The sequence below is a fragment of the Mobula birostris genome, chromosome 4 (assembly GCF_030028105.1).
Source record: "Mobula birostris isolate sMobBir1 chromosome 4, sMobBir1.hap1, whole genome shotgun sequence".
In the NCBI taxonomy this organism is placed as follows: Eukaryota; Metazoa; Chordata; class Chondrichthyes; order Myliobatiformes; family Myliobatidae; genus Mobula; species Mobula birostris.
In genome coordinates, this window is record NC_092373.1 from 143,672,699 (window position 1) to 143,695,503 (window position 22,805).

Here is a 22,805-nt window from a genome sequence, read left to right on the forward strand (position 1 = left end):
TGTCTCAATGCAGTTACAATGTGCAAACGTTAACAGCTTAATAGCGGACTTTGTTCATTCATTCATTAATATCCTAGCAGAACAACATTTTAATCTGCGGGCATTAACCCTTTTAGAACTGAATGCAACTTTGCAACATGATCTTAGCATAAAGTGAAACAAAATTCCCTTTCAGTTGACATCCCTAGTATATTCAGCAGGATTTGCAGAATTGCAACAGGTCATTGTTATTAGATAAATGAATATTTCAGCAAATTTAAAGTAAACCTCTGACCTTATTTTTAAAGCCAATGGAAGTGATATTTAATTATTTCTCACTACACCTTTAGGCTTGTTCTGATTGTGAGTGAATGAGCTGTGACATTAGGAGCATCTGAATCTATAAGTTCTAAGACTATACTGATTCTATTGTATCCTTCATCATCAGCAGGAGGTTTACTCCACAGTTTATTGGAATGATTTGTTTCTGCTTGCCTTCTGTGTGCATTTCACCAGCAAAACTTTATTAATTTAAATTACAGAATTAAATCACATTAATTGATCTATTTAAATAGTGCAGTGAGTGAACATTTTACTTTGGATCATTAGTACCATTCTTCCCCTTTCTCACCTTTGCCACCAACTTTCAACTTATCCTCAAATTCTCCTGGATTAGTTCTGATAATTCTTATCCTTTTCGGATTCCCTCTGTCTCCATCTCAGGAGACAAACTACTCACCAATAACTACTGTAAACCTATGGACTTCCACAGCTACCTCTGCTATGCATTTTTGCAACTTGTTTCCTGTGAGGATGCCATCCGCTTCTCTCAGTCCCTCCATCTCCACTTTGCCTCCTCTCAGGAAGAGGCTTTACATTTTGGTCATTCAGAAAATGTGGGGTTTCCCTCTGCTGTAACTGATGGAGTCCTCATATAGATCTCTGCTCTGTCTGCAATGGCTACCGTGAATTAGAATCAGAATCAGTCTGATCATCACTGACATATGGTATGAAATTTGTGGCAGCAGTACAGTGTCAAGGTACAAAAATCTATAAACTATAAAACTAAATAAATACTGCAGGAAAGCAGCATCTACCATTAAGGACTCCCAGCACCCAGGCCACGCTCTCATCAGGAAGAAGGTACAGGAGCCTCAGGACCCACACCACCAGGTTTGTGAGCAGTTATTACCCCTCAAACACCAGGCTCTTGAATCAGATGGGATAACTTCACTCAGCTTCACTTGTCCCATCACTGAACAGATTGCACACGAAGACTTTCAAGGACTCTTCATCTCAATTCTCAAAATTTATTGCTTATTTATTTTTGTATTTGCACTGTCTATTGTCTTTTGCATATTGGCTGTTGTCCGTCCTGTTGGATGTGGTCTTTCATTGATATTATTATGTTTCTTGGATTTACTGAGTATGTTTGCAAGAAAATAAATCTCAGGATTGTATATAGTGACATACATACATACACACACACACACACACACACACACACACACACACACACACACTTTGGTAACAAATTTACTTTGAACTTAGAACTTTGAAAAAAAGAATAATGAGGTAGTGCATTCATGGGTTCATGGACTGTTCAGAAATCTGATGGTGGAGGGGTACAGCTGAACATAATTTTAATCCCCTTTCCTATTCTCACACTAAACTTTTTGTCCTGGACCTTCTTCACTGCCAAAAGAAGGCCAAATGTGAAGTGGAAGACAGCATCACATATGAATATTGAATTTTCTAATTACATAGATAGATAGATAGATATACTTTATTGATCCCGAGGGAAATTAGGTTTCATTACAGCTGCACCAACCAAGAATAGAGCGTAAATATAGCAATACAAAAACCACAAACATTCAAACAACAAAATGCAAATTATGCCAGATGGAAAATAAGTCCAGGACCAGTCTATTGGCTCAGGGTGTCTGACCCTCCACGGAAGGAGCTGCAAGTCGATGGCCACAGGCACGAACGACCTCCCGTGCCGCCCAGTGTTGTATCTCGGTGGAATGTGGCCAAAGTCCAACAGTAAAAAGTTCAATATCCGGTCTACAAACATGTTCCTCGATCGTAATATGATCCGGATTGCACCATCTGTTGTTAGCCAGAACAGTAAGCATGAAACTCCTTTACGCTGACCGCTCTCAGTGCACTTCCGGTCAGCCGGAACGGTCTGGAAGCCGTCCATGAAAAAGTTTTGATAGGGCATGTCCTCGTGCAGCCCTGTTCCACTGAATCACATAACATTGCACTCCCGAAATGTTCTCTGACGCCTGGCTAGCGCTGTGAACTCGTCCATTTTATTACCCACCAAACTCCTCTTCTCCGTAAGTCTCTGTTGACTCGACCCGGTCCTCTTTCCTCGACTTTGTGATCCCGCTCTGCATCCTCTGTGAGTTTACCTCCAGATTTCAGCAGGGGTGTCCGCCGCTCTGCTCACTAAACCGGCCGGCATTAGCGCAAACAGTTGGTCCCTGGAATACACAATGCGACCTTGCTTCTGTCTCGCTTGTCGGGATGTAACTATTTCCAGCGCTAAAAACCCAAATAAAACTCTCTCTACCAGCGTGTTAGAGAGTGTGCAGCTTCAACGTGTTACTGTGAAAAAAAAATACAAAAAATAACATAAGTTAAAAAGTAAGAAGAAGAAAGTAAGAATACTGATCGGAACGGCTGTACCAGGCTGCGTGCATGACCAGCGCATGCACACATGTTCTATGTGAACATAGAACACAGGAAATCTACAGCGCATTACAGGCCCTCTGTCCCACAATGTTGTGCCAACCATTACAGGTAACCCATTCCCTCTGTGTTCCATTTCCACACCCACCACAATATTTAGGGTCCTTCGACTTTTGTTCATCTTTTCTACCCCCTGTTGCCTAGACTTATCACTTTCTCCATGGCTCCGCCTACTCATCACACACATCACCATCTATCTACCCTGGTTTCTTATCTCTGTGCTCATCTTTCCTAATTCCACCTGCACATCATACCTCACTTACTTTGTTCTGCCTATCATACACCAGCCTCTGTATCTACCATTTCCCCATTCCTCCTCCACCTGGCTCCATTTGCCTATCATCCCACCTCTATACCCTCATCTGGCCATCCCTACATGTCACCTTCCAGCTTCAAATTTCAAAGTTCAAAGTAAAATTTATGACCAAACTATATAACATGTCACCACAAACAACCCTGAGATTCTTTTACTTGCAAGCATACTTAGCAAATGTATAGAATAATAACTGTGAACAGGATCACTGTATGACAAATTGTGCAATTGCAAATATAAATAAACAGCAATAAATAACAAGAGCATGAAATAACTAGATAGAGTCCTTAAGATGCGGTAATTTGCTGTGGGAACATCTCAATAGATGAGTGTAGTTATCCTCTTTTGTTCAAGAGCCTGATGGTTGAGGGGTAGTAACTGCTCGCGAACCTGGTGGTGTGAGTCCTGAGGCTCCTGTACCTTCTACCTGATAGCAGCAGCGAGAAAAGAGCATGGCCTGGTGGTGAGGACCTTTGACAATGGATGCTGCTTTTCTACGGCAATGTTTCATGTAGATGTGCTCAATGGTTGGGAGGGCTTTACCTGTGATGAACTGGGATAAATCCACTATTTTTTGTAGGATTTTTTGCTCATTGGTTCCCATACCAGACCATAATGCAGCCAGTCAGCACATTTCCCACCACACATCTATAGAAGTTTGCCAAGGTTTTTTATGACGTGCGAATCCCTGCAGGATCCTGAGGAAGTAGAGGCGCTGTCATGCTTTCTTCACAGTTATATTTATATGATGGGTCTAGGACAGGTCCGCTGAGATAGTGACACCCAGGAATTTAAAGTTACTGACCCTCTCCACCTCTGAGACCCTGATGAGTACTGGCTCATAGACTTCTGATTTCCCATATTTGCAGTAACTTTGTAGGAGGTTATAACATTCAGTCCCTGCCACAGCTGTCGAGCATCCCTCATTGATTCCAGTCTAGTCTGGAATCTCACTTCACCTGAAAGATGGCTTCCTGGAGGTTGTACAGTCATCTCTTGTAGCATTCTTGATCTTCAAACTTGAATGCCTCTAATCTCGGATCGGGTCCTGAATATTCTGAAGGGGGAGGGTGAGCAGCCAGTTGTCTTGGTACATGCTGGTACCAATGACATAGATAGGACAAAGGAGGAGGTCCTGAAGAGAGATTTCCAGGAGTTAGGAAGGAAGCTAGGAAGGAAGCTGAGAAGCAGCACCTCCAGGGTAGTAATCTCGGGATTGCTACCTGTGCCACGTGCTAGTGAGGGCAAAAGTAATAGGATCAGGAAGATGAATGCGTGGCTGAGAGACTGGTGCAGGGGGCAGGGCTTCAGATTCTTGGATAATTGGGATCTCTTCTGGGGGAAGTTTGACCTTTTCAGAAAGGACAGGTTACACCTGAACCCGAAGGGGACCAATATCCTGGTGGGAAAGTTTAACAGAGCTGTTAGGGAGGGTTTAAACTAATTTGGCAGGGGGATGGGAACCGGAATGACAGAGTAGAGGAAGAGGAAAACAGAAATAAAGTTAAGATAGTGAGCAGTAAAGATGTCAGGAAAGACAGACAGGTGATGGGGCAAATTTGTAGCCATTGGGATGAGTTGCAGTGCAATAAAGTTGCAGTGAAATCAAAGTGAAAAGTATCAAATACTGGTCTTAAGATGTTATACTTAAATGCATGCAGCATAAGGAATAAGGTGGATGATCTTGTCATACAGCTACAGATTGGCAGGTATGATATTGTGGCCATCACTGAGACCTGGCTAAAGGATGCATGTCTCTGGGAGCTGAACGTCCAAGGATACATGGTGTATCAGAAGGATAGGAAGGTAGGCAGAGGGGGAAGCGTGGCTTTATTGGTAAGAAATGATATTAAATCATTAGAAAGAGGTGATGTAGGATCGGAAGGTGCAGAATCTTTATGGGTTGAGCTAAGAAATCGCAGGGGTAAAAGGACCCTGATGGCAGTTGTTTATAGGCCTCCAAACAGCTGCAGTGATGTGGACTAAAAATTACAACAGGAAATGGAAAAGGCTTGTCAGAAGGGCAGTGTTATGATCATTGTGGGGGATTTTAACATGCAAGTGGATTGGGAAAATCAGGTCGGCACTGGATCTCAAGAGAGAGAATTTGTAGAATGTCTGCAAGATGGCTTTTTAGAACAGCTTGTTGTTGAGCCCACTAGGGGATCGGCTGTACTGGATTGGGTATTGTGTAATGAACTGGAGGTGATTAGAGAGATTGAGGTGAAGGAACCCTTAGGAGGCAGTGATCATAACATGATTGAGTTCACTGTGAAATTTGAAAAAGAGAAGCCGAAATCTGATGTGTTGGTATTTCAGTGGAGTAAAGGAAATTACAGTGGCATGAGAGAGGAACTGGCCAAAGTTGACTGGAAAGGGACACTGGCGGGAAAGACGGCAGAGCAGCAGTGGCTGGAGTTTATGCGAGAAGTGAGGAAGGTGCAAGACAGGTATATTCCAAAAAAGAAGAAATTTTCGAATGGAAAAAGGATGCAACCGTGGTTGACAAGAGAAGTCAAAGCCAAAGTTAAAGCAAAGGAGAGGGCATACAAGGAAGCAAAAATTAGTGGGAAGACAGAGGACTGGGATGTTTTTAAAAGCTTACAAAAGGAAACTAAGAAGGTCATTAAGAGGGAAAAGATTAACTATGCAGGAAAGCTAGCAAATAATATCAAAGAGGATACTAAAAGCTTTTTCAAGTATATGAAGAGTAAAAGACAGGTGAGAGTAGATATAGGTCTGATAGAAAATGATGCTGAAGAAATTGTAATGGGAGATAAGGAGTTGGCAGAGGAATGGAACGAGTATTTTGCATCAGTCTTCACTGAGGAAGACATCAGCAGTATACCGGACACTCAAGGGTGGCAGGGAAGAGAAGTGTGCGCAGTCACAATTACGACAGAGAAAGTACTCAGGAAGCTGAATAGTCTAAAGGTAGATAAATCTCCCGGACCAGATGGAATGCACCCGCGTGTTCTGAAGGAAGTAGCTGTGGAGATTGCGGAGGCATTAGCGATGATCTTTCAAAAGTCGATAGATTCTGGCATGGTTCCGGAGGGCTGGAAGATTGCAAATGTCACTCCGCTATTTAAGAAGGGGGCAAGGAAGCAAAAAGGAAATTATAGACCTGTTAGTTTGACATCGGTGGTTGGGGAGTTGTTGGAGTCAATTGTCAAGGATGAGGTTACAGAGTACCTGGAGGCATATGACAAGATAGGCAGAACTCAGCATGGATTCCTTAAAGGAAAATTCTTCCTGACAAACCTATTACAATTTTTTGAGGAAATTACCAGTAGGCTAGACAAGGGAGATGCAGTGGATGTTGTATATTTGGATTTTCAGAAGGCCTTTGACAAGGTGCCACACATGAGGCTGCTTAACAAGATAAGAGCCCATGGAATTACGGGGAAGTTACATACGTGGATGCAGCGTTGGCTGATTGGCAGGAAACAGAGAGTGGGAATAAAGGGATCCTATTCTGGTTGGCTGCCGGTTATCAGTGGTGTTCCACAGGGATCAGTGTTGGGGCCGCTTCTTTTTACATTGTACATCAACAATTTGGATTATGGAATAGATGGCTTTGTGGCTAAGTTTGCTGACGATACAAAGATAGGTGGAGGGGCCGGTAGTGCTGAGGAAATGGAGAGTCTGCAGAGGGACTTGGATAGATTGGAAGAATGGACAAAGAAGTGGCAAATGAAATACAGTGTTGGAAAGTGTATGGTTATGCACTATGGCAGAAGTAATAAACGGGCAGACTATTATTTAAATGGGGAAAGAATTCAAAGTTCTGAGATGCAATGAGACTTGGGAGTCCTCGTACAGGATACCCTTAAGGTTAGCCTCCAGGTTGAGTCGGTAGTGAAGAAGGCAAATGCAATGTTGGCATTCTTTTCTAGAGGAATAGAGTATAGGAGCAGGGATGTGATGTTGAGGCTCTATAAGGCGCTGGTGAGACCTCACTGGGAGTACTGTGGGCAGTTGTGGTCTCCTTATTCTATGACGAATCTCATAGAATTTTTTGAAGATGTAACTAGTAGAGTGGATAGGGGAGAACCAGTGGATGTGGTATATTTGGATTTTCAAAAGGCTTTTGACAAGGCCCCACACAGGAGATTAGTGTGCAAACTTAAAGCACACGGTATTGGGGGTAAGGTATTGATGTGGATAGAGAATTGGTTAGCAGTCAGGAAGCAAAAAGTGGGAATAAACGGGACCTTTTCAGAATGGCAGGCAGTGACTAGTGGGGTACCACAAGGCTCAGTGCTGGGACCCCAGTTGTTTACAATATATATTAATGACTTGGATGAGGGAATTAAATGCAGCATCTCCAAGTTTGTGGATGACACGAAGCTGGGCGGCAGTGTTAGCTGTGAGGAGGATGCAAAGAGGATGCAGGGTGACTTAGATAGTTTAGGTGAGTGGGCAAATTCATGGCAGATGCAATTTAATGTGGATAAATGTGAAATTATCCACTTTGGTGGCAAGAACAGGAAAACAGATTATTATCGGAATGGTGGCCGATTAGGAAAAGGGGAGGTGCAACAAGACCTGCGTGTCATTATACACCAGTCATTGAAAGTGGGCATGCAGGTACAGCAGGCGGTGAAAAAGGCAAATGGTATGCTGGCATTTATAGCGAGAGGATTCGAGTACAGGAGCAGGGAGGTACTACTGCAGTTGTACAAGGCCTTGGTGAGACCACACCTGGAGTATTGTGTGCAGTTTTGGTCCCCTAATCTGAGGAAAGACATCCTTGCCATAGAGGAAGTACAAAGAAGGTTCACCAGATTGATTCCTGGGATGGCAGGACTTTCATATGAAGAAAGACTGGATGAACTGGGCTTGTACTCGTTGGAATTTAGAAGATTGAGGGGGGATCTGATTGAAACATATAAAATCCTAAAGGGATTGGACAGGCTAGATGCAGGAAGATTATTCCCGATGTTGGGGAAGTCCAGAACGAGGGGTCACAGTTTGAGGATAAAGGAGAAGCCTTTTAGGACCGAGATTAGGAAAAACTTCTTCACACAGAGAGTGGTGAATCTGTGGAATTCTCTGCCACAGGAAACAGTTGAGGCCAGTTCATTGGCTATATTTAAGAGGGAGTTAGATATGGCCCTTGTGGCTACGGGGATCAGGGGGTATGGAGGGAAGGCTGGTGCAAGGTTCTGAGTTGGATGATCAGCCATGATCATAATAAATGGCGGTGCAGGCTCGAAGGGCCGAATGGCCTACTCCTGCATCTATTTTCTATGTTTCTATGTTTCTATGTTTTTCTATGTTTTATTTAAGAAAGGATGTGCTGATGTTGGAGAGGGTACAGAGAAGATTCACTGGAATGATTCCGGGAATGAGAGGGTTAACATATGAGGAACGTTTGTCCGCTGTTGGACTGTATTCCTTGGAGCTTAGAAGAATGAGGGGAGACCTCATAGAAACATTTCGAATGTTAAAAGGCATGGACAGAGTGGATGTGGCAAAGTTGTTTCCCATGATAGGGGAGTCTAGTACGAGGGGGCATGACTTGAGGATTGAAGGGCGCCCATTCAGAACAGAATTGCGAAGAAATTTTTTTAGTCAGAGGGTGGTGAATCTATGGAATTTGTTGCCACGGGCAGCAGTGGAGGCCAAGTCATTGGGTGTATTTAAGGCAGAGATTGATAGGTATCTGAGTAGCTAGGGCATCAAAGGTTACGGTGAGAAGGCCGGGGAGTGGGACTAAATAGGAGAATGGATCAGCTCATGATAAAATGGCGGAGCAGACTCGATAGGCCGAATGGCCGACTTCTGCTCCTTTGTCTTATGGTTTTATGGTCTAATCTGGCTTTCAGCAAATTCCAGATTACGTGGTTCATCCAGGGCTTCTGATTGGGGAAAATCCCGAATGATTTAATGGAGCCACACTTATCTACAGCTGTTATAATAAAATCTGTTACGCCTTCTGTCTCACCTTGTCTCCTCACTTCTATACACTGGTATCTTCCCCTTAAGCTCTCAGGCCTGATGCAGGTCTCAACCTGAATCAGCGACCAACGCTTTGTCTCCACAGATACTGTTTGATTCACTATTTCTTCTGTTAGTTGATCTTTTAATTTCCCCTTTGTCAGACAAGGGGAGAGACTGGCACACAAGCTAAATGAAGAGAAACATAGTTTTCAAAATGTTATAGCCCTGAAGCAGAGATACAAGGTCCTTTCTTTCCTCCTCCCATTGGGCAGAGGATACAAAAAACTTGAATGCACTCAACACCAGACTCAAGGACAGTTTCTATCCCATTGTGATAAAACTATTGAATGGTTGTCTAGTACAATAAGATGGACTCTTGCTCTCCCAATCTAGAACAGAATAGAACTTTATTGTCATTGCTCAGGACTACAAGATTGTGGTGCTACTCCAGTCTGTGTAAAACAGATATTTACAATGCATGTGGTGTAGTTGAATTATAAATAAATAAATAAATAAATAAATAAACAAAAGTTTCCGTATCTACATGCAACAAGTGAGTTTGATAGTCCATAACACTCAAAGGCCATTGGCAAGCTGGAGTGCAGCATTATTCAGCTGCATGACAGCCGTCGGGAAGAAGCTGTTTTTCCAGTCTAACTGTCTTGGCTAAGATGTTTCTGTATCTCCGACCAGATGGCAGGAGATTGAACATAATGCATCGGGATGGGATGGGTCTTTAATGATGTCTTGAGTGCACCGTAGGCATCAAGAGTAGTACATTGTCTCAAAGTCTGGTAGATGAGTCCCAGTGATGTGCTGAGCCATCCTAATCACCCGTTGGAGTGCTTTGTCATCTGTCTTGCTGTAGCTAGTGTACCAAACTGTCATTCCATATGTCCATATGCTCCCTGTCACACATTGGTAAAAGTTAGCCAGCAATCAGCTGATTAGCTTTCCTTAAACCCCTCAGGTAGTGTAGTATAGTAGTCACTGTTGCGCCTTCCCTACTATCGAGTTGTGTTGATGGACCAAGAGAGCTCCTCGGTGATGTTCATAATTGTGACCTTGGACCTGTTTACCTGCATGGCACTGGAACTTCATTCTGCACTCTGTTACTTTCTTACCTTGTATACCTGAATGATTTAATCTATATGAACCGTATGCAAGACAATTGATTCACTGTACTTCAATACACAAAGTAATAATAAACCAATTTAAGGTCAGAGATGTAAACATAAGAATTGGAGGCAGTAGAGAAGTAACAGAGCTGTTTAATAATAATTGGTATATTGGGCCAAAACTATTTCTGTACAATAGGCAGCAGAGGTTATGATTATCTAAAGATGCAAATCATGAAGCTTAGGAGGTTGGTGAAGGGAGTATTAGAATATTAGCTTGAAGCATAAGTATTTCCACAGCAGTTGGGTTGAACGGGAGCGGAGATGGGAATATTGCAAATGTTAAAGTTGGTGATGCAAAGAAAATGGGATTGGATGCTCAGCTTTGTGTGAGTAAAATCCTGAGTTAGTTTGGGTCAATCTGAACCAGTGGCTGTGCAGCAGAATACAATGTGTAGCTCAGATATAGAATTTGAAGAAATTATTTATGATGGCTGTTGATTAACTTGCTCAATGAAACAGGGGTAAATATAGATGCAGACCCAGCTCATAGGTTATTGAAGATAATGGAATTTTTCTATAATAGCTATTTATGCCTATAATTCCCCCTGCTTATGTCCTCCTATGACATTTTATCCACACACTCTTAGAAAGTACAATGAAGTTCCTGAAACACCTACATTAGTCAGAAACTTCGCAAATGTTAAATATGCAAAAAAACCCATTGTGTAGAGCAGCAGATGTAAGCAAAACAAAATATATACAATATGCTTTGAGAAAATAATTAAATAAACATTTATCTTATTATTTTTTCGCAGAAGAGTGAAGCTAATTCATGCTTTTGCCAATGCTTTGCTCCTACTGCTTTGTAGACATCGGAAAAACCTGATAATTTATCAGCTCCTTGTGCAGGTGTCTGTATTGTTCTTTGAACCTCCAGGACAAGGCCACCTAACTGAAATATGGTTTGTGTAGTTTAGGGTGAAATGCAGAAGAAGCAATTAAGTATTTGGTCTAATCCAACGAGGGTTACTATTTGACAATTTAATGAGTAAGCAGTGAGATAAATTGATAATCTTAAAATATTTTACTCAGTTGTAGGAAATGGATTAAGATGGTTTTGAAAATTTTTTACGGAATGAGTAAAGAAGCTGTTGCAATTATTGAACTGCACATGAAAAACATTATTGGTATTTCAATGATTAATAATAGAAACTTTCAAAGCTACATTTAATATCAGAGAAATGTATACAATATACATCCTGCAATTCGTTTTCTTCACAAACATCCACGAAAACAGAGGACTGCCCCAATGAATGAATGACAGGTAAATGTTAGAACCCCAAAGCCACCCCCCCAGCTTCCCCCTCCCACATGTAAGTAACAGCAAAGCAATGATCCTCCTTCCCCTACCAGCAAAAATGCATTGGTGCCCCCCCCATCAAGCACTCAAGCGTGCAGCAAAGCTTCAATAAAGACACAGAACTGCAGTACCCCAAAGACTATTCGTTCACCCGGTAATTCGATATACCACAGACTCTTTCTCTTCCTAATAAAGGAAAAGGAGGTGTCTCCGTTTCACAGCGAGAAGGGAGACATAACAAACAACTCACTGATTTACGATGTTAAAAGTCCGTTGCGTTACTTTTTTCCGAGCTCTGTCCCCAAAGAACTCAGGTCTCTGGGCACACAGCCAGCAGCCAGCTTGCTGCTTTCGATCTTCCATCTCCCATGACACACCAATTTCCTGCAGAGCCATTGACCTCAAGTCCACCCGCTTCCAGAATCCTGAAGGTGTATAGAGTCTTCTAGGCCGCGTCCTTGGTATACCAAAAGCGGGTCCCGTTCCCGTGAAGAACTGAAGTTAGTGTGTAAATCCAAGTCAGGGTCTTTAAAAGAGCCCTGAAAGGGAAAAGTAGAGATATTAAAGATAGAAGTAGAGCTGTTTCCGAAGATACAAGCAAAGGAGTCGCCATTGGGTGTTTCAAATCTTCTGGGTCGTCCCCCAAACAGTGCTTCAAGGTGAGGCAACAATTCACCTGCGAATCTGTTCGGTTGTCCCTGAAGCAGTTCTTCCAGGTGAGGCAACATTTCGCCTGTGAATCTGTTCAGTTGTCCCTGAAACAGTCCTTACAGATGAGGCAGTGCTTCACCTGTGAATCTTTTGGAGTTGTGCAGTGCTCCTAATGTGGCCTCCTCTACAATGGTAAGACCCATTGTAACTTGGGGGACTGCTTCGTCGAGCACCTCTGCTCTATCCGTCAAAAGTGGAACTTCCTGGTGGCTAAACATTTTAATTTCATTTCCTGTTCCTGTTCTGACTGGTTGGTCCATGGTTTCCTCTTGTGCCATAATGAAGCCACCCTCAGTTAGAGGAACAACACCGTATATTCTGTCTGGATAGCCTCCAAATTGATGGTGTGAATATCAATGTCTCCTTCGGTAAAAGAAAATCCCCTCCCCTTCCCTCTTCTTCTGTTCCCCATTCTGGCCTCTTACCTCTTCTCAACTGCCCATTATATTCCCCTGGGTCCCTTGCTCCTTATTTTTGTCCTCTGGTCCACTCTCCTCTCCTATCAAATTCCTTTCTCTCCAGCCCTTTACCTTTCTTACCCACCTGGCTTCCCCTCTCAGATTCTAGCTAGCCTCCTTTCTCTCCCACCACATGTTTATTCAGGTGCCTTCCCCCTTCCTTTCCAGTCCTGAAGAAGGGTCTTGGCCCAAAATGTCGACTGTACTCATTTCCATGGATGCGAGTTCTTCCAGCATTCTGTGTGTGTTGCTTGCATTTCCGGCATCTTCAGAATCTCCCGTAAAAATAATTTAACATCAGCAATGATTGCTAGTTCAGTAAAAACGTTAATTATTTTCTTAATTTTGTTGCACACCTTTCCACCTACTTGAAATGAGCATTTAATCATTTAATTTTACATAGGAAATCCTCAGGTGGTTAGAATTTAAGAGGATGTGTATACACCAAGTTTTAAATTATATTTAAGCTAAAATCCCAGATGGTAATGGCAAGATGCTTTAGGTAATGTTACTTTTGATTACAGGATTTTCTATTCACTCACTGCAGATATCTGAGTTGCAGTCCTGTTCTTACCCTTCATATTTTTTATTTTCTTAGGCATGTTCATTGTAGACAGTTTATCCTGACCTGGGTATCGAGATTGGCAATGAAGTATTATTGCTCATTATTGACTGTGAATAAAGTTACAAGAAAAGGTCATATTATTATAATAGATTACCATCGCAAATGTTTCTATTCCGCATTGAGCAGTCATGAGCCAGGGATTCTCAGGAGCTGTTGCGGAGTGGCATTTTTTTTCAAGGAGAATTTGAACGTATTCTTGAGTTGTTTCACTGTGAAGATCATGTCCACCTTGCCTGCAGGTGAATGGAATCCACACTGTGAGTTGGGAAGCATCTGTCTGACTATGGGAAGAGGAGGATGAGATGGGTTCTGATGACTTCCACTGTGACAGGATTCTGATGACTTCCACTTTGACAGACTTTAAGCAGAACACATGTACACACCTCGCCTGGATTTGTCTCCTTTCTTGCCGTTGGTCATGATTACATCCTCTCCGAGGGGCCCTCCTTTTCCTAGTCGTGGACGACGAGGTTGTGTATTTGCCTTTGAATCTCTTCACTGCTGAGCTTTAATTCATAAATGAGATTACCGTCTGCCTGCCAAGATACATTTTTTTGTTGGGATGTAACCTTTCAGACTTTGGTGATCAGGAAATGTGGCAAATTTGGACTTGACCAACTCATGCTAGATGCTGAAACTCACTCTGAAATTGAAATGCCTTTTCTGGTTTCTCCTTACAAAGGGTGTACCCAGTGCCTTATTATTCAGCTGGCTATGTCTTCCTCCCTGTGTTTCACTCAGGGTGGAGACGCCTGTGGTAAAGTGGCTGTGTTCCCAAGCTCAGACGACAGAGCAACGTTCAACATTGGAATTATTCATAAGGGTCGAGACAGTTCAGCTCCCAAAGCTTCATTTTGTGGAGCAGAATTTGCCCCTGTGTGATTCCCTTTAATGTGTTGCAGTCTTTGTAACCATCTGGACTTCACAGAGCATGTTCTTGATCAAGTGGCTGGGTACCAGGGGTTGATGCAAAGGATAAGAATGATTAGTCTGGCTGCTCTTTGCTAGCTCGCACACTTTTAATAGTTTTGAGACCTAATTGCTTTATCTTTGAATCAGAATCAGGTTTATTATCACCGGCATGTGATGTGAAATTTGTTAACTTAGCAGCAGCAGTTCAATGCAATACATAATCTAGCAGAGAGAGAGAGAGAGAGAGAGAAAAAAAATGAAATAAAAAATAATAATACATAAACAAGTAAATCAATTATGTATATTGAATAGATTTAAAAAATGCAAAAACAGAAATACTGTATATTTTTTAAAAAATGAGGTATTGTCCAAAGATTCTATATCCGTTTAGGAATCGGATGGCAGAGAGGAAGAAGCTGTTCCTGAATATGTGCCTTCAGGCTTCTGTACCTCCTGCCTGATGGTAACAGTGGGAAAAAAGCATGCCCTGGGTGCTGGAGATCGTTAATAGTGGACTCTGTCTTTCTGAGACACTGCTCCCTAAAGATGTCCTAGGTACTTTGTAGGCTAGTACCCAAGATGGAGCTGACTAGATTTACAACCTTCTGCAGCTTCTTTCAGTCCTGTGCAGTAGCCCCTCCATACCAGACAGTAATGCAGCCTGTTAGAATGCTCTCCACAGTACAAGTATGTAAGTTTTTGAGTGTATTTGTTGACATGGCAAATCTCTTCAAACTCCTAATGAAGTATAGCCACCTTCTTTATAACTACATTGATATTTTGGGACCAGGTTAGATACTCAGATATTGTTAAAATATGTTATTAAGTCACAGTTTGCCCTGGAACTCTTTCTTGAGTATGTTGATCATTATAATGAGAGCTGTTTTTTTCACCAATATGTATGATATTTAATGTACATCTGGTTTATTTTATAAAGTAAGGATATTGCTGCAATAATACATCTAATTTCACTGTATTTAGATATGGCTGCATTGCTTCCTTCTGGTCACAATGTTCTGGTGTTAAAGTCTATGAGTCAAGATTTATAGTTTAAATTGTTACATTGTTGAGAGACTTTCCATGATAGATTGGTAGTACCTGTTTATTTACAAACGTATTTAGAGATAAAGCACGTAATAGGCACTTCCGGCCCTTTAAGCCATGCCACCAGCATCCCCTGACCCTCGCCTAATCATGCAAGAATTTACTTAATAGTTAATACTGCTGTGATTTGCTGAGAATTGCATCTAATTTATGACTTAGTTTGCAGCAGTTTGTTTTAATCCATCCAGAAATGTCCTTTTTACCACAAATGGGAAACTATGTGAATTGCAGGAACTTTTCTTGAAGCCAACTATTATGATTTGTGATATTTCAAGTCTCCATTTAAGTCATTAACTGTAGTGTTTGGCAGTTAATCATTAATTCCACTAAGTCATTGCACAGCATTTTGTATCATGTCTGATTGTACCACAAGTATGCGATGTTCCAAAATAATTTCAGTTTCACTGTGATGCATTTGTTGCATTACTGAAGCATGAAGCTGCCCTATTTCAATTTAGTCAGATGGTGTGAAACAGACGAAGAATGTTTTACAGCTTTACATTAGCAGTAAGATCTCCAGGGAAATGTTAGAAAAATTATTTTTAATCATTGTTGCATTAACATAAGCAATTATGGTGAATGTGATATATTATAAAATGTTACACTCAATCTTTTCACTGTATGTTATTTTACATTTGCTATACTGGAAATCTGAAGAAGTATTTCATTAAACAGTAAATAAAGAAATTAAAAAAGCCAACAGATCCTAGAAATCTGAACTGAAACAGAGAGTACTGGAAACACTCAGGAGTTTTGGCAGCATCAGTAGAAAGAGAAATCAAATTAATATAATCAGGTGGAAGACTCTTCAATAGAACCGGGAAAGAAAAAGAAAGTCTTAAGTTGCAGAGGGAGTATGTGGGAGGGTTGATAGGACAAAGCAGTACCTCTGACTGGGTGAGGCCAGGGTCGATATGCTTAATCAACAATGATCAGTTAATGAGAGAGAAAGCACAAAGTGTAAAAGCTTTAAAAGGCAGGTCAGAGTCATAGGAGGCACAAGAGAGACTGCAGATATAAAAAATCTGCATCAACACGCACAAACCTCTGGAGTATCTCAGCAGGTCAGGCAGCATCTATGGAGGAAAGTGGACAGTCAACACTGTGAGCTGAGATCTGATGAAGGGTCTCTATCACACTGTGGGTTCGCAAAGAAGGTGTGGAAGAGAATGGAAGGGACAGTACTAGGATTCATGCCCAGCAGCTGCGTTACCGAGGACTCTGTGATCTACGGGCTGTTCCCGGGGACGCACACGGAGACAAACATCCGGTGCTGCTGGCAGATCATCAATTCGGTGAAAGACGCTCTTTGGTCGGCTTGAAACTTGATGGTCTGCCAGCAGATGGAGATGTCCGTGACTGAATGCTGCCGACTGGCATACTCTCGTCTGCAGGAGTACATGCTGAGGGATGCACTCAAACTTGGTGCAGCCACCGCGAAGGCCTGGTGGGGAAGGACCACAGTTTAACGTTCATCACCCGTAGGAGGGGGAGGGGTTGGGTGGGGAGGAGACCGACCCTCATCAGCGGTGTGGACAGATAATCAACATGGTGCCCAAGGAGTGGGTGGAATTGTTAATTTGGGAAAGTATTAGAGCCATTGCCTGCCTTTATTGTTGAAAATTTGATTGTTAATAAGTCTTAACTCTTGACCAAGGGTTGAGAGTAAACGCATGATTTACTGTAAACATCTTTCATTTGTAAATGAACAGAGAGTCAACGCAAAATTTTTATTGTTAATAACTGTATTGAATAAGGACTCACAGTCAACGAATGGTTTTCTTTTCTTGTATGTAATTATTTTTATTTTGTAATATTTCTGAATAAAGTATTTTTGGAAAAAAAAAATCTGAAAAGCTGGCTGTTCATTCATAGTCATACTCACAGTCATACTTTATTGATCCCGGGGGAAATTGGTTTTTGTTACAGTTGCACCACAAATAATTAAATAGTAATAGAACCATTAGTAATTAAATAGTAATATGTAAATTATGCCATGAAATAAATCCAGGACCAGCCTATTGGCTCAGGGTGTCTGACCCTCCAAGGGAGGAGTTGTAAAGTTTGATGGCCACAGGCAGGAATGATTTCCTATGACGCTCTGTGCTACATCTCAGTGGAATGAGTCTCTGGCTGAATGTACTGCTGTGCCCAACCAGTACATTATGTAGTGGATGGGAGACATTGACCAAGACGGCATGCAACTTGGACAGCATCTTCTTTTCAGACACCACCATCAGTTATAGGAAATGCCCAGCAGATCAGGCAGTGTTAATGGAGGGGGAAATAAGCTGAGTTTATATTATGGATCTCTAGCGGAAATGGCTGAATAAACAATTATGTAATGGTCTAAGTTGAGCTCTCGGGGAATAGCACTTTTAGACTGTTATTTGCATTTTACTATCTAAGCGTTATTAGCCCAAGGCTTTCCTGCAATGTAAATTCTGTTAAATTCATTCTAATGATAGTTTGATTAAGTAAATTAGGATGTCGAACAGGAACATACGATGTACTATGTGACCTTTGAGCCCAGTTTGTCTTTCTATCAGATTACAGCTGACTTGATCTGAACCTTATTGACCTAATTTACCTCCAGTTTTTAATACTTTTACTTTTCAAATCTCTCAGAGTTGAAATTTTCCATTAGTCTAGAGCAGACCCAGGAGCTTCTATCTTAAAAGCCTGCTTTTTGATTAATTAGCAAAAGTTTTGTAAGTTTTTAAGTGCATGGTCAGGTATCAGAATTTTATTGTGAAATGCTGTTTTATAAATTGCATTTAATAATAGATACTTGTCAAAACTGTTTTGTGATTTTGTAAAAATATTCAACCCCCACCCCTTTGTTCACATAAATGAGTAGGGCAGTCTGACCGAAAGAATGTCGCTGTGGTTTCATATTTTTCCACTTTTTCATGATGGACTGTGTGGAGCTCAGTGTCTTTGAGATGGTCTTGTCCCCTTCCCCAGATTTGTGCTTCTCTATTATCATTTCCCTGACTTGCCTTCATTTCCTCTTCATTTTGGTTTGGTCTGTTGAAAATCTTCAATACTGTTGGACCTTGCAGAGAGAGGGGCTATTTATTGATCCTCCAATTTTCTACATCAACAAATTGGATAAGTTGGTAAGGTAATATACAATATTGCATCTGAGGGAAGTTAGCGTAGTAATTACAAAGGGGTGAACACTTTTTCAGCCTCATAACTTTGGTTTTCAATTTTTAGTAAAATGTTGACAGGTTTTGGATTTTTTTCTTTATAGTTGGCATTATGCACAATGCTTTGTGGATTAGCTCAAAAGTCCTACTTCAATATATTATAAATTTAGAAAATGAGACAGTAAAATGTGAAAATAGTTGTGGGGGCTGCATACTTTTTCAAGGCACGTAATATAAACATTCACCAAAGGCAGTGAACACAGTTAATCAGCGTACAAGGCCTTGTAACAAAACTGCACGTCCCCTATATTTCTGAAACACAATTTATGTTCTATAAAACGATTTCTGAGCAGTCATTTTTCACCTTCCAGGAGATGTTAAAGTTGTCAGGGTTTATCGGAGAATGTCATAGTTGTTCAGATATGGCAGTGAATGAATGCAAATTGCCATTTTTATGCTGTCAGTTTGATGCCAGGTAGCTGATGGCTCAGCAAGTTGGATTAATGCTGTTGGTTAGTGAGCTGTCAGTGAGAAATGACTGAGCATTCTTCCATGAGGTGATTGTTAGTACAGCAGACTGTGACAAGGTAGTACAATGCCCATGTAGCCTAATTAAAAGCTCTGATCAAACCCCTGCAGACTCTGTTTCATCCTTGTATCACAATATCCAATCATGCACGATTGTCACTATTCTTAAAGGGACAGCATGCATGGTTTATGAGCTTGCATAAGCATTGTCTGAGAAGCACTACCAACAAAGTTGATGCAGTATCCCCTTTGAAGTCAGCACAGCTGACAAGCAAAAGTCTGTGCTGATAATTCCTAAATCAGTTGAAGCCACTTGCACATAGAACTGATTAAATATAAATGCAATAATTCTGTCCCACAAATATTTGAGTGCATAAGGACTGTACTTTTAGTATTAATTGTCGTTGAGTTATAGCTTATGTCAAGATCATCAGAAAGGTATACTTTTAGTTTCCTGGATAATATACCATTTGCAATTCTGTTAAAAGCAAGAGAATGATCTCTTGTTCAACAATGAAAACCTTTAAACAGGTATTATAAGGGTCTCTGCTCGAAAAGTCGACTGTACTTTTTTCCATAGATGCTGCCTGGCCTGCTGAGTTCCTCCAGCATTTTGTGTGTGTCGCTTGGATTTTCAGTATCTGCAGATTTTCACGTATTTGTGATTATCAGCAAGCACTTGCTTTGCAGTATGTAATTAAATGAACTGAAAATATGATGCAAGATTTTATAAGGGATAAGTTTATGATGGAGTTGGGTTACAAAATTTTTGTGGGTGAAGATATACTGTGCTTGCAGACTGATGTAGAAGATGCAGTAAAGCTTTAGTCAGTCTTAATGCAGGGAAAATTGGATGGGAGAGTCTTAAGGAGAATCAAAATAAATTGTGTTTTATCCATTTTGGATACAATGATAATCTCAGACAGATGACTGGTAATCCAACAGATGTTTCCATGACTATGTTCTGGTGAAGCTGGTGGTCTGGGATCTCCCATATCCTATCCATTAGTTTAAGATAGAGGGCCCTACGTGTAATTATCATAGAGGCTTTGGCAATCGCACACTTTCAAAGGTAGAAATACTCTCCACAGTTCACCCTCAAAGGTATTTCAAGCAAAGCACTGGGGATACATAAGAAGTCCTTTTTTGCTAAAAGTTAAATTTAAAGAGGCTAGCTAGTCATTATAAATGTATCCCATCCATACTAATAGTAGGAAAGTCTAAGATCAGAGGGCACACAGCCTTAGAATAGAAGGGTGACCCTCTAGAACAGAGATGAGGAGGAATTTTGTTAGCCAGAGGATGGTGGATCTGTGGAATTAATTTGTTACAGATGGCTATGATAGGCAAGTCATTGGGTATATTTAAAGCACAAGCTTAGAGTTTCTTGATTAGTAGGGGCATCAAAGGTTACAGGAGAAGGCAGGAGAATGCATTGAAAGGAAAAATATATCTCCATGATCAAGTAGTGAAGCAGACTCGATGGTAAACATGGCTTAATTTTGCTCCGATGTCTTACTAAAACAATTGTCTAGCTGCAAATTTTCTGTTGTGAATTTTGTTTTAGTTTGAAAACCTGCAGTCTTTATTTCTTTTCCCCTCCTACAACTGGTATTTTTATATTTCCACAGTCAAACTTATTTTTTTTGTACTAGAGTGAATTAGTATGCCATGTAAATGCTTAAGATGTGAATTTCCACCTAAATTTAAGCTTGTCATATGGCAGCCATTTTACAAGGTTAAGAGACAAATATCCTTGCAGTTTTCCATAGCAAATTTAGCACTGTACAGTAAGTGGAATGAATGATTAGACTTAAATGTATTGTTGAACATCTTTTTTAAGAGGTCAGTAATTGCTAAAAGTTAAATTTAAGGTGATATAATTCAGTTCTCATGAAGGGTCCCAACTAAAGCAATACAACCATTTCATTTCCAGTTGTTGAGTGATACACTGAACCTTTGGGTTCCTATACTTCCTACTCGGTGGTGGTAATGAGAAATGGGCATGTCACAGAGGGTGAGGATCCTTAATGACAGATTCTGCTTTGTTGGGGCACCATCTTTTAAAGCTATCCTTGATGGTGGGGAGCTTAAACAGACAGAGAAAACTAATGAAGCAGGGTTCAAATCTAATTGTAACACTTTCAGCAGCTTGATGATGTATCTTCATGATCTAATCAGAATTCACAGGCTTATTGCCAGCTTAAAGTGTTGAGCTATTTTCTGTTGTCCTCAATTACATTGCTTTAACAATTACAAGGTTCCTTTTTAGTTTAACTGTAGTAATAATACTATAAATTAGTTGATGAAGTTCAACTTGTTTTATTTACGACATCTAAATAATCAAATGAAATCATTACCTCCTATTTATCTGAGTAGGTGCTACCATTTAACAGTCCTTCCTGAACTTATAAATCATTATATTTAAATATGGTGATAGCAAGCTGGCTTCTTACCTTCTCTGCTCTGCTTTCTGTAAGGTCATTTTTTTAATGTGTGCTACTGCTTTCCTGTGCTATGTCCTCTAAATAGATTTTTCCTTGAATCTATAGCAGTGGAAGTTGAGCTGGTGTTTTGAGAATATATTCTCAGTTTCATGGATGGAGATTTGAATTGTTTGGGGTTCATTCAAGATATACAGCCCTATATACTTACTTTACGAATACCTCGTGAATCTCTAGATAGACATTTTTAGAACTAATTGTTAAGAACAGAGATAGAAATCAACATAAATAATAAGACACCAAGTTATGTATCTATGTTTTGGTTGGGGAAGAGGAAAGCTATTAAGTCAAGGTAAAAATTAGACTTTAGATATAGAACATGGGTTTCACCTCAATAAAGGAAAATTGTCATGCACAAACAGCAGGCATATGACCTGAATTTACTGTTAAACTCAAATCAGAGATTTTTTTCTTAAGTTCGTTTATATTTATTTCAGCTATTAATACATAATCTCATTTGATCTTCAACAATTGATTTACAGAAATATTTATCTTAATTTTTTTATCTATACTGACATAGAAATGGTCATCCTTTTAATAACCTGCTTGGGATATGTTCACAAACAAGAGGAAATCTCCAGATGCTGGAAACCCAAGCAACATGTACAAAGTGCTGGAGTAACTCAGCAGGCCAGGCAGCATCTATGGAAAAGGGTACAGTTGATGTTTCAGGTCCTGCTAAAGGGTCTCAGCTCAAAATGTCGACTGTACTCTTTTCCATAGATGCTGCCTGTCCTGCTGAACTCCCCCAGTTTTTTGTGTGTGTGTGTTGCTTTGGATATGTTCAGTTACTTATAGGACTCAACTTGGTATGATTTCAAAGCAAAAATGTTTTGTTAATATACACAGATTTCATTATTGTGTTTAATCTGTGTTTTTTTTTGTGATGAGTATCCCTTACCCACACTTAATTATTGTGATTCTCCCATTTGGATCTCAAAGAGGCTTTTTTCTCATCGATACTCTGTGCACAGGAATTCTGATTCCTTTATGCATCCATATTCCATATTTCTTTATAGGTTTGAAAGTAATAGTGATGCAAGTAAACTTAAAACTGGAGGCAACAAAGATTTTTCTTTTTAAACTCATACCCAGCACCTGCAACATACTATATCTCCTTAATTTTAAACTACTTCAATTCTGACTCTCAAATTTGGAATTTATTCAAAGATACCAAAGTGTTTTAATTCTGGCTTGATTGTCTCAAAGTCAATTTCCTTGTGTCAGTGCCCTGATGATTTAGTCATTTGTTTCTCTCATGTTCCTTGACATTTCACAATATTCACTTGTCAAATAATTGCATGTCTGAGAACCATTCTTCAGTGC

The 22,805-nt window shown here is 40.5% G+C and overlaps 1 protein-coding gene across 4 annotated transcripts in view; it reads left to right on the forward strand.

Moving 5' to 3' along the window:
• inpp4b (inositol polyphosphate-4-phosphatase type II B) overlaps window positions 1-22,805 on the forward strand; it is an 813,686-nt gene that overhangs the window by 310,705 nt on the left and 480,176 nt on the right. The window lies entirely within an intron of this gene.